The sequence below is a fragment of the Euprymna scolopes genome, chromosome 21 (genome assembly GCF_053919585.1).
Source record: "Euprymna scolopes isolate OS-2025 chromosome 21, ASM5391958v1, whole genome shotgun sequence".
Classification (NCBI taxonomy): domain Eukaryota; kingdom Metazoa; phylum Mollusca; class Cephalopoda; order Sepiida; family Sepiolidae; genus Euprymna; species Euprymna scolopes.
The window spans coordinates 126,329,556-126,346,163 of NC_136502.1; the positions used below are offsets into that span (position 1 = coordinate 126,329,556).

At 32.7% G+C, this 16,608-nt stretch overlaps 1 protein-coding gene across 3 annotated transcripts in view; it reads right to left on the minus strand.

The window, feature by feature from the left end:
* Positions 1–11,389, minus strand: part of LOC145242739 (uncharacterized) — a 56,195-nt gene extending 44,806 nt beyond the window's left edge. For 2 of the 3 annotated variants that reach the window (XM_080105883.1, XM_080105882.1), the window contains exon 1: positions 10,429–11,389. The gene's annotated coding sequence lies outside the window, so the exon portion shown is untranslated. The remainder of the gene's footprint in view (positions 1–10,428) is intronic. The other variant, XM_080105881.1, reaches the window with a different exon arrangement.
* Positions 11,390–16,608: the final 5,219 nt, after the last annotated feature.

Sequence of the window (16,608 nt, forward strand, 5' to 3'; positions counted from 1 at the left end):
AAAAAATGAAAATATAGAAAAAAGTTTAGATTGTATGTATCCGTTATGGAACGAAGTTCTCCAAAAGAAAAATTTCACTTAATTTCATCAAGTAGTTTTTTTACAGCAAAAAGAACAATTTGTTATGATACCGAGCAAACTGTTCAATTTTTAGGAAGAAAAGCTAGTATTAAAGATGGGAAGGGGTGTCAGTGCTTTAACTGGAGTTATCTTCCTTTGGCATTTCTAAAATTCAAACAAAATGTTTTTAAAATCCAAGATGTCTGCCTTCAACGCGCTCTCATAAAAACATGTTTTTCCGCTGTAAAAAAACAAAACAAACTACTTCATGAAATTAAGTGAAATTTTTTTCTGAGAACTTTGTTCTATAATGGATAGATACATTTAAAACTTTTTTCTGTATTTTCATTTCTTAATGTCTTGACTAAACTGTACAAGTACGGAAAGCTTTTCTCACCTGTCTATTCACATATTTTTTTGTAGAGTGAAAATACTGTTCCATAAACTTATCCAGAAATAAATTTCTCACTCTTTAAAAAAAAATTTCATTTTGAAAAATTTCATTTTCATTAACTGTGGATGGAGCATCATACCAGATGTAGACATTTACATGCTATCTGAAACATTTCAACGAATAGATCTTTTTAAGATTCTAGCCATCTCTTTAAGTGCAATTGTTTGTATTCCTTATCTCTCTTGCGTTTGATTCAATAAGTATATTTGCCAGGTAGTTTTTGAAATTCTTTTTTATGTGCCTGGTTTCTACTATAATTACAAGAATGATGGAGATCTTCCTTAGATTCCAGTTTCTTTTCAGGTCACACATAAGACCTTAATATTTTGTTATCTTTCTGACTCAGCTCTGTTTAACCCAGCATCATTAGAGACATTAAATTTTACTAAGGTTGCTTCTTTCTCCTTGTCTAATATCACTATGTCATGTTTAATAGCTTCGTTTTCTAGGTATGTAGGTGTAGGAATTGCATAATCATAGCGAATGGTTTATAACTTATTTCCAACTGTTCTTTTTTGGTATATGTTCCTAGGACTTGCTGCCACCCTGGATATTCAATGTTTTACAGTTGGTGCAGTGAAGATATTTACACACTCCATTATATCGCATTGTATAGAAGCTGTCCCACAGCAGAAACTTACAACTGAATGTCAGGTGGCTCACACTCTACTTCTGTGTGGCAAAACCTGCACTTGTCATTGCCGAGATCACTCATTTTCCTAAAAGCTTTGGTCATCAAGCCTTGATCTTGGGGAGCCATTGTAATCCTCTCCTGATCAGAGGAGTGACCCTCTTTTTTAGGCAGTATATAGTTTTATGTGAATTCACCTAGAAAATACATGACATGCTGTTAATTAGTCAATTCTTCCAGTTTTTTGTAAGAGAAGGTTTTGGTGTATTTTTGGTGACGCTTTTGGGTTATTTTTGTAGCAGACTTGTTTTCTGATTCTGTCTCATTTGTAAGACAGTCTTGTCCAAATTGTTTGGCCAATTCTGTGACAGAGGTTGTTTTGCTGGCTCTTGTTTCTTGATGTTGATGTACCATTATGAGGTTTGGCTTCTGGGAGCTGATCAGATATTGCTCAGTGTTCACAATAGTGGCACAATGTTGATGAGAGACCAATATCACCTGCTTCTCTGGACAGCCTAAGCAGACCCTTGTTTCTGCATATTACTGGATACACTGTCAGCACTTTCCCTATTTTAATGTCTAATCTGTTAATGTTCTTTTGTAGTCAATCAACAATGCCAAAGCTGTATGTTATCACAGGCATGACCAGTTGGCTAATGGCATCTACTTTGTTGTTTATTGTTTGTATTTTCTAGGAGAATTGTTTATAATAGATGTTTTTTTCTCACAAGTGTGTAATTGCATGTGCATCTGCCTCTTGCTTGTTTTTTTTTGTTCCAGGTATGCTCAGGAGAGATGTTAACAGATTCTGTCTGCAACCAGGTCAGTGAAGAGCTTGTAGGCCATAGTGAGACACTAGGTGGGCCTGTACTTACTAGGGCATTGTTTCACTTGTTTAGGGTATGAGGGTTTTATCATATTTTCATAACCATGCTGGTGTGGCCTCTTAACCTCTCAATAGACTTGTGAAGCAACTACTATAATGACTATGAAGTGCTGTCAGTTGCTTAAACCAGAAATTAGGGCAGTTGCTTATGCCAGTTTATTTTGTAATTTTAGAATTCATTTAGCTTTTGTTTTATCATTCAAGCTGTTATCTCTAGCTCTAACATTTGTGGTTTGTTTTCATTGATTTTAGCAATCTATTCTACTCAAATCTATATGCTTCATTGTAATTACCTTCATTCTAAAACTGAGGCCATCAATAATCCTTCAGTTCCTGCTTTTCCTTTACCAAATTTCAATAGAACTGTTCTGCATTTTGTTTAAATTGTTTATTTTCAGTTTAGCCACTGCTCTCTTTTTTTTTAAATTCTTTTGGCAAGGTATGGGATCCAGCCCTCATGCTCTTTCTTTCAGCTTCCCTACTTTTGTGCCATATTTTACACTGAGCCTGCATATGATGTTCTTCAGATGTTTGATCTGAGACAATTTCTTTCAACAGGTGTAGCTAATTTTGGAGCTTTTGTGGTGTTTTGTTTTGTATTTCATACTAATATTGCTATTGCTTTTGGAATTAAGGAACTGTTTTTTATATAGAGTGCTGTAGAATAAGATGTGTGATGGATGTGTTGTATTGGTAAGTCTTTAGAGAGGAATATTACCTTTTTTATCGCTTCGATAGTAAGTCTCATAGTTTGTAATTTTGGCAGCCCCTTTCCTCCACTGCCCTCCTCTGGAACACCTTAATAGTCTTACATCGCTATTCTTCCAGGAACAACTGCTAATCATCCGTTTCTGAATCCAATTCCTAAAGTAGTGGTGCTGTTATGGTTGTTGGCAGTTGTCTATGCCTTGTTTTTTTTATGATTGCTATTGTGTAATCGCATGTGCCTTTTCAGATTGGCACTCTGTGAAAATGCCATTGCACAAACTTGACAAGAATATGGTTTTTCACCCGTGTGTGTTCTTAAGTGCTTTTCTAAACAAGCACTTTGTGAAAATGCTGTTTCACAAACTTCACACATGTATGGCTTCTCACCAGTGTGAATTCGCATATGCCTTTCAAGACTGGCACTCTGTGAGAGTGTAGTTCCACAAATGTTACAAGAATATGGTTTTTCACCTGTGTGTGATTGCATGTGCCTCTTCAGGTGGGCATCCTGTGAAAATGCAGTTGCACAGATTTTGCAAGAGTAAGGTTTTTCACCAGTGTGGATTCGCAGATGCTTTTCTAAAGTAGCACTTTGTGAAAATGCAGCTGCACAAACATGACAAGAATAGGGTTTCTCACCAGTATGTGTTCGCATATGCGTTTTTAAACGTGTACTGTCGAAAAATGACATTGCACAAATTTCACAAGAATAACGCTTCTCACCTGTGTGGATTCGTTTATGTTTTTGTAAACCTGAACTGTACGAAAACGAAGTTCCGCAAAGTTTACAGGAATAGGGTTTCTCCCCAGTGTGTGATCGAATATGTTCCTTTAACTTTGTATTTGTTGTAAACGATGAACAACACACTTCGCATGAATACAGTTTTGGTGTTTCTTTTTTAATTTTCTTATTATTTTGTTCTAGCTGAGGATACATCATCCTACCAGATGCCAGAAACTCATCTGCTATCTCAGACATTTCAAACAAGAAATCTCTTTAAGATTCTATTCCTTTGTTTAATGCAACTATTTGTATCTCTCTTGCACTTGGTTCATTGGATAGGCCAAACTTCATAAGAATGACACCTTAGCCCAGTGTTGGATAGCATGTCTATATTTAAACTAGATGCTATTGATGAGTCTGACTTTGCACAAGTATGAAGATTCTCTCAAGATTTATATTTCAAATATGCGGATAAGTTACATCCTTTTATCATCATTGTTGCTGTTTCCTGTGAATGTATAAAAAGATTTAACAAATTATAAAATAATTATAACATATGTCATTTTGCGACCAAACCACACACAACAGCTAGTGATTGACATCCAGATCAAAGACTTTCTGCTTTTGATCAAACATCAGAGATTATAGGCCTTTGCCGACAAAGAAAAGTAAGGGGATACTTGCCCAGCAATGTCACAAAGATCAGATTGATTTCCTTAAATGTTAGCTCTCAGATTTCTGCTATAGGTTTTTACTTGATATAAAAAGGCAAAGAACAAATTACAAAAGCATGGATTCTAGAGAGTAACAAGCAATTAGCTCCTGTCTACCTACCCTATTTTTATCTGTTGCCCAAGTACCAACCTCTTCTAACTGATAACAACTCTATACTTCTGTAGCTTTTTTATATAATTAATCTATTTCTCTTTAATTTGTGGATCACACAAATATCAGAATCAGAGTATATCACCTAGTGAATAGTACAAAATTTTTGTGACAAAATCCTTCAAGGATACATTTTTGTTGGTTTTCAATAAGTTTTCAGTAGCTTCACTATAATAATGCTTTGATAAAAAAGTTCAGTGTCTAATACGATTTTATCTTCCATAATAATACTTGCTAAAAGATGATATTGCTTAAAGTTGAAATTGTTTTAATAAAGATTGTACACAGTAAAGTAGCTGCCAAATTTTTACACATTTTAAGTTTATTTTAACTAAATATTATTACCGTAATTAAAATGAAACTAGAGATTATTTTAAATATTAAACGGTTTTAAACGCAAAGCGATACTTAAATGTTAGTATATACCATCCCCTGGGCACTTCCTCGGTCTTTTTCAATCTAAATTTTATTACCCTATTTTTAAACGAGATTAGACATAATTTAAAATGAATTTTTAAAACGCTTTTAAATGAGACTTAAACTGAATGATAGGGGGGGGGGTATTTAAAGAAAAATAATAATATAGAAGGCATCATCCCATACTTTTTAATTTATTGCTTCAAATTTATTACCTTATTAAAGTAGCATACAAAAAAAATAAATAAATAAATAAAATAAAATAAATAAATAAAAATTACGGTTTGCATATATAGAGTTCCGTTTCCGGTTAAAGACAGATGAGAGTCGGCTGAAGAGAGCCTGAGGCGGACATTAAGAGCAGTCCTCAACTACTGGGCTTGAAACCGTCGGTACCGACTACCAATGTAAATTCCTGTATATATTATACAAAAAAATATATTGCTCTTATTTCGAGAAAGGTTTTTCCCTAATAATAGAGCACTGTATGGGATTTCTTTTTCTACAAAAAAGTACAAGTATATATATATATATATATATATATATATATATATATATATATATATATATAGTAATAATAATAGTGATATTTTCAACTAGAAAAATTCAAAAATCATATAAATCAAGTATTTTAATTTTCTATAAAAAATCATTTTTTTACAATTTTAATAAAAAATTTTATCCATTACAAAGTTAATTTTGATCTCAATAGTTCAGATCAAGTTGTTTTTCTCTTATTTAGTAAACATGAAGGATCAAAACAAGGTACTGCTTTGCCATAGAATTTTATTTTTCTAGTTAAAAAATACTTCATCAATTTACATGATTTTTGGAATATGACATCCTTGTTCCATGACAGGTTTCATACATCATAAATTTATTTTTAAAGATCTTTCTGTATTTTTATTTTAAAAATAGGTTTAATTCTAAATAAGCACCAGGGATGTTTACTTCTGTGGTGGGCACATTTATTTAGGTAACAGGAAATCCAGGTGCAAAATGTACTATAGTGAGAAAGCTGTTTTGTAATGGAAGCAGTTTTTATAGGATTATGCTAAAAGGTGATGTGTCCCTATGGATCAGCCTTGCCATTATGATTTATCTCTACCAAATCCAAGTAATAAAGATTGATGCATTACTATCAGATGAACCAGATTGTTGTATTTAGGAAAAAAAGGCTCAAATTGATGGTACATCCTTGTATACACTTAGATACATGACAAGCAGAACTAACATGCAAAAAGTTACTGCTAATTAGATACCATGCCACACAAAAAAAAAAAAACTTTGTCTGGTTATAGGTTAGAGCAGTGCAAGGCATATGCTATATTCACACCATTATTCAACCATAGTTGAGATGATAGAGTTCACATGCTCACACCAGATATCCAGGTCCTGTCTCTTAACATTGGTATCCTTTGCAACGACATCTGGCTATGTGATTATTCTACTCCTGGAGTGGGTAGTAAGGTTCTACAAAAGTAGAGAAGGAATAATTTCATTTACTGCTCTAAAACAATGATATGCAAACTGAACACATCTTGCTTTGACAATAAATGATGCTAATGGAAGTTTGGTTAGATAGGCTTTCAAGGAAAGATTTTGAGCTCTCATGAGAAGGTGGGCATATGCACCATTCAGGCGTTTACAATTTTTTGGAAAGTGTCCATGTTTCCAAACCATATAGGATGGGCTGTATTATAGATTAAAAAATGTTTAATTTTATATTTTTGTTGAGATATGATGTCCATATTTTGCTCAAATCAGAAGCATATGATGCTATTTCCTTTCTGATGTTGGAATCTTTTAATAAAGATCCAATGAAGCATCCTTTGTACTTATAATCATAAAACCTGTTTTAGTGGCATTTGATTTGAATTATACTCACATATTTTGCCCCACAAACGAAAAATTTACAATAATAGACTTTTTAGCACATGTTCTCCTATTTTAAAAATGCATTATAATTTCAAACATAAAAAGCCAAAAGTTCTCAGACAGATAGGAAGTGGAAGAGGGAAATAAGGGTTAACTGAACCACAGAGCAGGAAGCTAGCATGTGGAAAAAATCATAGAAAAAAAAAACAGAAGAGAGCTCAGTTGATGCTAACTATGAGAAAATAGAAAGTATCACTTCTCACAAAGAGGACGGCATGGAAATTTTGCTCTAAATTTCAGAAAAGAAATCATGAGAAAGAGAAATAATTAAGAGGTCATTTCTTAATGAAGGGAAATTGCATAGACCAAAGTTCCCAAAACGATGTAATCAGCATTCCTTCATAATTTTCAACTCCATATTTGCCACCAGCAACAAAGTTTTCTAACTTACCTCACTAGAAACTTACACAAGGTACATGCCAAATTTAACAGCAACAACAAGGCAATGAAGATACTTTTTTCTTAATTACATTTCAATCTCTTATATATCAGCAAAAAGATATAAATAATTAAAACGCTACATTGAAAATTTTCACTGTGAGGAACTCAATCAAGAAACCAAACTAATACTACCAAGAAACTGCATATATTTCTTTTGTTTGTTTTGTCTGTTTTTTGCTTTAATAAATGCATAATGCTGTTCATAAAACCTGCCTCATGTTTTATTTGTTATGAATATTTTCAATATATTTTATCATTTTTTTTAATGTTGAACAAGGAAGATTATTTTCTCTATACACCTGTTACTGATACATGTCTTATTTACGATCCTCCCCACGGGAACAGAATGAACACAAATGTTAATAACCAAAACTATGACAAGTACAATTGATAGTGAATCTTTCCACTCAGGTATGAAACAAATGCATTATATGACATCTCATGTGATGAGTCACTGCAAAAGGAATATGCAGTGTAAAAGGCTTACTTCATGTTGACACATGTTTAGAGAGGAGTGCAGTGGTGTTAATATGTAGAATGAATAACCTACTATTAGAGATAACATGACTTTTTTGCAGTGGCAATAAATGGTAGCTTTAATAAAACAACGTCAGCACAAACTATGAAATGCTTAGATGTAAACAATTAGTTAATATAACCAAGTAATCCTTGGTAAAAGAAACGAATGAGGAGGAAGAAGAAACAAAAAATATATCTTTCTAATATAAAACCATCTTAGAAAGTTCTGTATAAATGAATATGCTGATATAAATAAGCATTAAACACTAACATTTGAATCAGACAGATAAATGAAAAAAGAATAAAGTAATTATTTATGCTTCTTTAACTATCATCTCAATTCAAATCGTAAAAGAAAACATTTTAAAAAACGTGAATAAAAATATTTAGAGAAAAATGTAAACAGCAATTCTTAGTAATTATACAATAACATGTTTAAATTCAATATAATACTCATTTTTACATGTAAAAATATGTACTTTATCTTTTTTTCGTTTAAATTTGAGAAAATTTAAAAACAAAAGAAAACATTTATTTTATAAAATATGCAATTTTGGCATGAGAAAAAAATTGAATGCACAAAAACGTGACCACAATAGTAGGAATTTCATTGGATAATAAAGGTTTTACTATTAAGAAAACTATTAGTCTGCCCGTTTTAAATGCAATATTCATTTTCAGCAGACATGAAACTTTTTAAAAGTCATTTTGAAAAGCAAATGTTGAGTTGGAAATAAAAATTGGTCAATTACTTCTTTTAATATAAAAATTTGAGAAAATTGATACGTGTGAAGATTTGAGAATGCAAAAGCAATGATTACAAATTTAATCAAGCTGAATTGGAGATGACTCAACTTGTTAGGCAAAGCATCGTCATTTTTTGCAGTGGTATTGAATGGTAGCTTTACAAAAACAAGCAGTCAAAGCAAACTATAAAATTCCTGGATGTAAAGAAATAGTCAAAACAGAAAGAAATGAATTAGGTGGTGGATGAGGAGATTAAGAAGCCAAAAAACAAAATATATTTCTGATATAAAACCGTTTTAAAATAGTTTTCATCCATGAATGTACTGATATAAATGACTGTTAAACTCTTTCACCTTTAAAATGACAACTTTTAAAAGTTTTCAGGTATGCTGAAAACGAATAATGCATTTAAATTTTCTGTAAACAAGTAGTTTTCCAGTTATGAGGCAATGTAATTCCTTATGTTATCAGTGGTGCCCATTTCTGTATGTGCAAAATTTTTGCACACGTGCATACAAAAATTGCCACTACTGATACCATAATGAATTACATTTGTTAATATCCGGAAAACTACCTATTTGTAGAAAATTCAAATGCTATATTCGTTTTCAGCATACCTGAAAACCTTAAAAAATCATAATTTTAAACGTGATTGTTTAGGTGGAAAGTAAGGAAATATTTACCTACGTTTTAACTATCTTTTTAATTCAGATGAGACATTTAGGAAAATATTAGGTACGTGCAAAATGAATAGCCAATGCTCAAAATGTATAAACATTTTGACCCCTCCCTTTTCTTAAAAATCAGGAAATTAACCAATTTTAATGAAGTTTTCGCTATTTATCAAATAATGATCACAGAATATAATGAACCTATCATTTCTATTTGAATCTTAGTGGAAATGTATTATTTTGTTAAACAAAAAACACCTTTACTAAAGTTATAGTTTTCAGTAGTAAAAAAAATGAATTAATTTTTGCTTTTTTTATGAAAATAAAGCATCATAAATTGCAACAATAAAAAAGAAAAATTAATTTTTTCAGGAACATTACAAAAAATCCCCTAAAGTCCCTATTAATGAATCTGATATAACCCAAAGAAAAATTAATTGCTCAAACTACTGATATTATCATTGAATTAAGCATTGCTTATTTAATATTTTCACACAAAAAATAATAATTACAAAAAATATTTTTACTTTTCGTTGAAATTATGTTTTGCATAATTTTTATATGTAAGATTTTAATATTTTCCTTGCTTGAATGAACGTGAAGCTTTCAGTGTAACATAATTTTATATAATCTTGAAAAAAAAAAAAATTTTATTTAAAAGCAGAAACAGAAAAATAAATTAAAAAATGGTAAAAATTATACAAACGTTCACAATAGGAATGGCTGAGGAAAAAAAGAAAAAAGAAAAGAAAACCACTACTCCCTACCTCCTAACAACCTGACATTATTTTCAGACAGCCTTTAGACTTTCTGACATTTTGGGCTTCTGTAAAATTCACACTAAGACGACCTTGTTTGAATTTGTCTAAGTGAAGCTAGAATCTCACTTTTGGGGGCTAATTAAGCTTCTTTTTTTTTTTTTCCTTTTTTTTTAATTGACTTTCGTTCGCTCGATATAATCCAACGGTTTCCGCGCGAGACTCCTTGGAAAAACGGGTACTAAAGTGCAGAAGTACCAAAAAAAAAAAGTCAATAAAACCAAAAGATTAACCAGAAATTAAGTCGAAACGGTAATGGTAAAGATAATCGTAAAACAACAATTCTATGTAACTAATCAATAACTTAAAATTTAAAAATTAAATAATATATATTCAATTAGTTTTTTGAAGAATAAAAATTCCACAGTTGATGCAAATATATGGAAATGTTATGATTTAGAAAGAAGAAAAACAAAATGTTTAATCACATCAAATTTAAACATTTACAACGAAAGTTTTTTTTTTAGTTGAACTAAAACTTTAATCGTAAAATGAATGTCATAAAAAATTCGATAATAATTAGACTTACCTTTATGTGTTTTGTCTTATTTGTTTTCTTGGGTGGGGGTGGGGGGATGAAATTCATAAAATAATGAGATGTTGTTTCAAGTAGATGTTTCAAGTTAAACAAAAATGTTTGCAAATAAACTAAAGAGTCACCAAGGAAGATAATTCGGTATGAAGTCAACAAAGGAGATTTTTGTTTTAATTTTAAATTCAGGACAAAGAGAAACCACTTTTAAAATTCATTTTTAGGTGTAATAGAAGCATTGCCGACCATAACCGGTGTCAGTTGAAAATCGCTTACGACAGATGTAAAATTATTTATCTTACCAGACCGGACTTCCTTTTATTTTTTTCGTTAGTAGTCACGTTTAAGAGTTGTCTTTTTTTCTTTTTTTTCTTTTTTTTTTAATCACACCAAAAGTATTATTGCTTTACGAAATATTTCAGGGTGCTTCTACACTTTATTGCCGAAATTGGAGACTCCATTTTATTTCACGCACCTGCACTCCAAATCCAGGGAAGACTGGCCGAAGCATGAAATAAATTAAAAATTAAACTGTTTAAAATTATTTGTTCGAAAAAAAAAAAAACAAAAAAAAAACTATTTTATAACCCTAAACCTAACCCGACATATTTTTAGCTACGGATGACCAAAACTGTATAGAATGAACCTTTTTTTATAAGTTTTATTCAAACAGTCTTTATTTGAACTTAATGGGCTGTTTTTTTTTTTTGTTTGTTTTGTTTTGTTTTGTCTTTTTTGTATTTATTAACTGTTTTAATCTTTTTATCAAACAAAAATAGAACTTTTATAATGAAATATATATTATGGACTGCTTTTCAAACATCGAAATTTTAAAATTAAAGTTAGTTTTATTAAAAAAAAAAAAAAGAAGAAGAATGACGAGGTGTTTGCAAAACTTAATAGTCATCTACAAGAATTCCTCTGGCGGCGGTGAATCAAAGACAATTATTTTGGGAATATCATGTATTGGATACGATTTTTTTTAATGATGTTTGATTAAAATACATGAACAATGAAAAAAACAACTTTTTCTTTAAAGAAATTTTAAAATTTTATGTTATAAAAGATCAATAAAGTCTATTTTTTATGCAAATTTTGTTAAAAAGTTCAAATAAAAAAGGACAATTATTTGGGGAATATCATGTATTGGATACGTTTCTTTTTTTGATGTTTGATTAAATACATGAGAAATGTCAAAAAAAACAAAACAACTTTTTGTTAAATATATTTTTTTTTTAAATTATTATAAATTATCTATGAAGTCTATTTTATGTATGTAAAAGTTTGTTTAAAAGTTCAAATAAAGTTTATAATGTAATTGAAAAAAAACACCTTGTTTTTTTTGGGGTTTTTTTTTTTTTAAATAAAACTAACTTTAATTTCAAAATTTTGATATCGACGTTTACCTAACTTTTATTATAAAAACATATTAATGGTGAAAAACAGTCCATAAAAAAGAAAAGGTCCATCAAGTTCAAATAAAGACTGTTTAAATAAAACTTCTAAAAAAAAAAAAAAGAAAAAAAGTTCATTCTATCGTGGCTACCGAGAGTAAAGAAAGCCGATGATGCACATGACAGCGTGACGTCATTATCAGATTCAGTTGCAGGTATATGGTATAGGCTATCAGCAGCAGTTTCCTCTAGTTTTCAGTTTGCTAACATGATGTATTCTTGCGTTGTTCCAAATTACCGGGGAAATTATCCAAAAGGCCCCAAAGTACATACATTTTCTTTTCCTATAGTTTTTCAATTTGGATACGTACCATTAGAAGGGAAAATTTTTATTCCAACCAAATATAGTTAAGTAATATTATTTGTTAATAATTAAACGTGTATTTAATTAGAACTGTATTCAAGTACTTTCATAACTTTTGATAGCATTATTAATATAAATTAAAGTACTTTCATAACGTTTGATAACATTGTTATTATAAATTAAAGAAACAATACTATTTATTGCTAATATAGCAAATATTATGTTGATATTTTTAACTGTTTATTTTCTTATAAGGCTAAAAAGTCTATCAGGAAGGTTACAAATTTAATTTAATTTAGCTTTAGTTTTTAAAATTATAGACAAATAATTTTTACATGAGAATAATTGTTAAAATGTCTTTTTAATAATAAATAAAACCTTTCATTGAGTATTTCCAAATTATTTTGAAGTTCTATATTTTTTTCTAAAGTCGGTTTGAAAATTATCCACCACACGGCTATTAATGAAATTAGCCATGACGTGACCGTGATATATTAAAATTGATTGTTTCTTTTTAAAATAATAAACAAATAATTTTCACATGAGAATAATTGTCAAAATGTCTTTTTAATAATAAATAAAAACAAGGATGGAATACTGTTGCCACATCTGGGCAGGAGCTGCTAGAAAAGACTTGTTCTGCCTTGATAGAGTTCAAAATAGACTTCGTAGCCTCGTAGGAGATGTCCTTTTCTCCTCCTTACAACCTCTATCTCACAGAAGAGATGTTGCGAGTTTGTCTCTGATGTATCGTTATTTTCATGGAAAGTGTTCAACTGAGCTTCAATCTATGGTCCCCCCTCGCCAAACTTTCACAAGAAACACTCGTCTAGCTGTAAACACTATCAATAATTTCCCCCACTCTTTATCTGTGCCTAAACCTAAACATAGATTCCATGAACAAAGCTTCTTTCTTAGAACTGCACGCCTGTGGAATTGTCTTCCGTTTTCCTGCTTTCCGGCTGACTACAATATGGTTGTGTTCAAGTCTAAAGTAAATAAGTTCTTGATGAGCCGTTCCATATAAGTTATTAAATTTACCAAATTTTCATTACTAATGATTACTATATTGACCAACTTCTACTGTACACTCTTTAACCCTTATCCTTGAGTGGCCTCTGGGCCTTGATAATGTGGTGATGCCTTTGTAACAAAAAAAAAAAAAAAAAAAAAAAAAACCTTTCATTGAGTATTTCCAAATTATTTTGAAGTTCTATATTTTTTTTCTAAAGTCGGTTTGAAAATTATCCACCACACGGCTATTAATGAAATTAGCCATGACGTGACCGTGATATATTAAAATTGATTGTTTCTTTTTAAAATAATAAACAAATAATTTTCACATGAGAATAATTATCAAAATGTCTTTTTAATAATAAATAAAACCTTTCGTTGAGTATTTCCAAATTATTTTGAAGTTCTATATTTCTTTTTCTAAAGTCAGTTTGAAAATTATTCACGACGCGACTATTAATGACTGAGCGTTGATGTATATCAACATTAACAATGCATAATGAATAAAAATGCACAAGACAAAATAACATTATAGATAGATCAGCAGACGGTACGTCTCGTAGGGAAAGATCGTCTCCCGGTCCTTTTATTTACAAAAGAACAGATTTTAAGACTGTCGCGCCCTCTAGTGGTAGTTCATTGAAGTGCAAGGGAGATAATCCGTAGTTCATTGAAGTGCAAGGGAGATAATCCTGTCCAATATATTACATCCCTTCAATCTTACTCTGGATCATGAACATAGTCTTCAAATTTTTTGGTGGTCTCCGAATATGCCCTGACTTGCGAGAGGGTGGTGATGCCGATTTTTCTACCACTGCTGGAGTCTCTGCAACCTCTTCCATATGCCTGCTCTCAGGTATTAAACTTTCCTCAGGACTGTCGGGTGTGCTGGAAACTTCAGGTGTGCCGAAACTCTCAAGATTCTTTGCAGCATTATCAGCTTGTATCTCAGGCGTAAGTTCCACTGCTACTGGTGATGAGAGTTTCACAAGCTGGTCCACATGCCTCCTTACTAGCCCTCTACCGGTTTCCACTTCAAAATTCACTGCTCCCAACTGTCTGGTAATGGTACCTTCAATCCATCGCTGAGTAGATCCATAGTTACGCACAAGCACAGGATCGGCTACTTTAAATTCACGGAGCGGCACCATTACCTTTTTTTTTTTTTTTTTTTTTTTATTACATTTTCACCCCAAACAAGGCAAATTGCCACTTTGGTGTAGGGGGCTACTATCAGGGGCAACAACTACTGGGGTACTATGTAGGGATTTGGGCAGCAAGGTGTCGGTTCACGTTACACTTGAACTTCTGCACGTCAGTACTGTTGGGGAAGCAGGGACCTGGAATGGAATTCCAGAGTCTTGCGGTTCTGGGGAAGAAACTATTGGAGTAAAAAGATCTTTTACATCTAGGGACCTCTACAGTGTGGGGGTGGGATCTAGTAGCCTGTCGGGTTTGTCGAGGGTGCTCGCGTCGTGGGGGCACAAGTGATTGCAGTTCATCAGAGCATTCACCACTAAAATACTTGTAGAACAGGCAGAGGGATGCAACATTTCGTCGATGGGACAGAGGCTGAAGCTTAGATGCCAGTTCAGGGCCTATCAGATTTGCGACTCTCTTTTGAACCTTGTCAAGGAGCGAGAGACTAGTAGCAGATGCACCAGCCCAGATGTGGCAGCAATACTCCATACATGGGCGAATGGTGGCCTTATAGAGGTACAGGATACTTTCGGGTGTTAGTAGTTTTCTAGCACGGTAGAGAGAGCCTACCTTTCTTGCAGCGGCCCTGGCAATGCCTTCAATGTAATTGTTCCAACTCATGTTTCCTGTGAACGTTAGGCCAAGGAGTTTGAAAGATGGACTCTCAGATAAAGGGTCGTTGGCCATTGCTATTGGTGGTAGAGAGGGTTTCTTGTAATTATTGAATGAAACTAGTTTAGTCTTGGCAGCATTGAACGCGACCAACCACTTTTGTCCCCATTCCACTACAGATTGGAGGTCTTCCTCTAGTGTTTCTGCCATTACCTTGCTCCCCCTTTCCATTTTATTTTTTACATCCATAGCCTTGTACGTGATTGGCTTTGCCAAATGAAACGCTGTTCGTAACTGCCATTTGAACATCAGCTCGGCAGGAGAAACCCCAGTTGATGAGTTTGGAGTTATCCTATAAGTGAATAAAAATCAGTTCACCTTGGTTTCAAGTGTTGCCTTGCCGTCTGTATTCATCCTTTTAAGCGCTTCCTTGAAGGTGCGTACACTGCGTTCTGCTAGTTCATTCGAGGAAGGATGGTAAGGAGCTGTGAAAATGTGCCGAATTCCATTAGCATTCATGAATGCTTTGAATTCTTCACTTGTAAAACAGGGACCGTTGTCACTCACAATTAATACCGGTAGTCCATGAGTTGCGAAGATCCCTCTCAATTTTTCAATTGTGGTCATAGCAGAAGATGATTTTGTAATGCAAACTTCAGTCCACTTTGAATGAGCATCCACTACTATCAAAAACATGTGCCCCAAAAATGGACCCGCATAATCTAAGTGGACTCTCTCCCATGGTGAACTTGGATATTCCCAGCAGTGAATGGGAGCCTTGTGCAAAGTTAGCATTCTTTCGCCCAGCAAGCGCTCCTGTATCTTCTCATCTTTCACTCCCACAACCAAACGATCACGTATGTGTTCATTTACTTTTTCTTCAAAGTTGCAATGTTCCGACATTTTTCTCAGTGTGGCCACATATTCACTAATGGACTCACCTTCTTGTTTGTCTCTCGTGTTGAATAAGAAACGTTCATGTATCTCGTTGGGGCCGGCCTGATGTGCCTCTCCATCAGAATACATAGTTCTTCAAATGTTTTCTGCTCTGGCCTGTTTTCGGCTAAACCCCTGAGAATAGCATAATTTTTTGCCCCAATAACCGACAAAAATATAGCACGTTTCTTACCTTCATTCAACACATCATTGGCAGTAAAAAAAAACTTTACTCTCTCAATATAGTGCGACCATTCTTCTTCTGTACTATTCCATTCTCCAATGGTGCCTAATAAAGCCATTTTTATCCGCTACTCGGCAACTTTTCCTCGTTCGATTTGTTGTGGGTGTTCGCTTTTAATTTTAAATTGTCTTGTTACTCCTCCGCATTATTCGTTCTTCGTCGCCAATTGATGTATATCAACATTAACAATGCATAATGAATAAAAATGCACAAGACAAAATAACATTATAGATAGATCAGCAGACGGTACGTCTCGTAGGGAAAGATCGTCTCCCGGTCCTTTTATTTACAAAAGAACAGATTTTAAGACTGTCGCGCCCTCTAGTGGTAGTTCATTGAAGTGCAAGGGAGATAATCCGTAGTTCATTGAAGTGCAAAGGAGATAATCCTGTCCAATATATTACAAGCGTGAT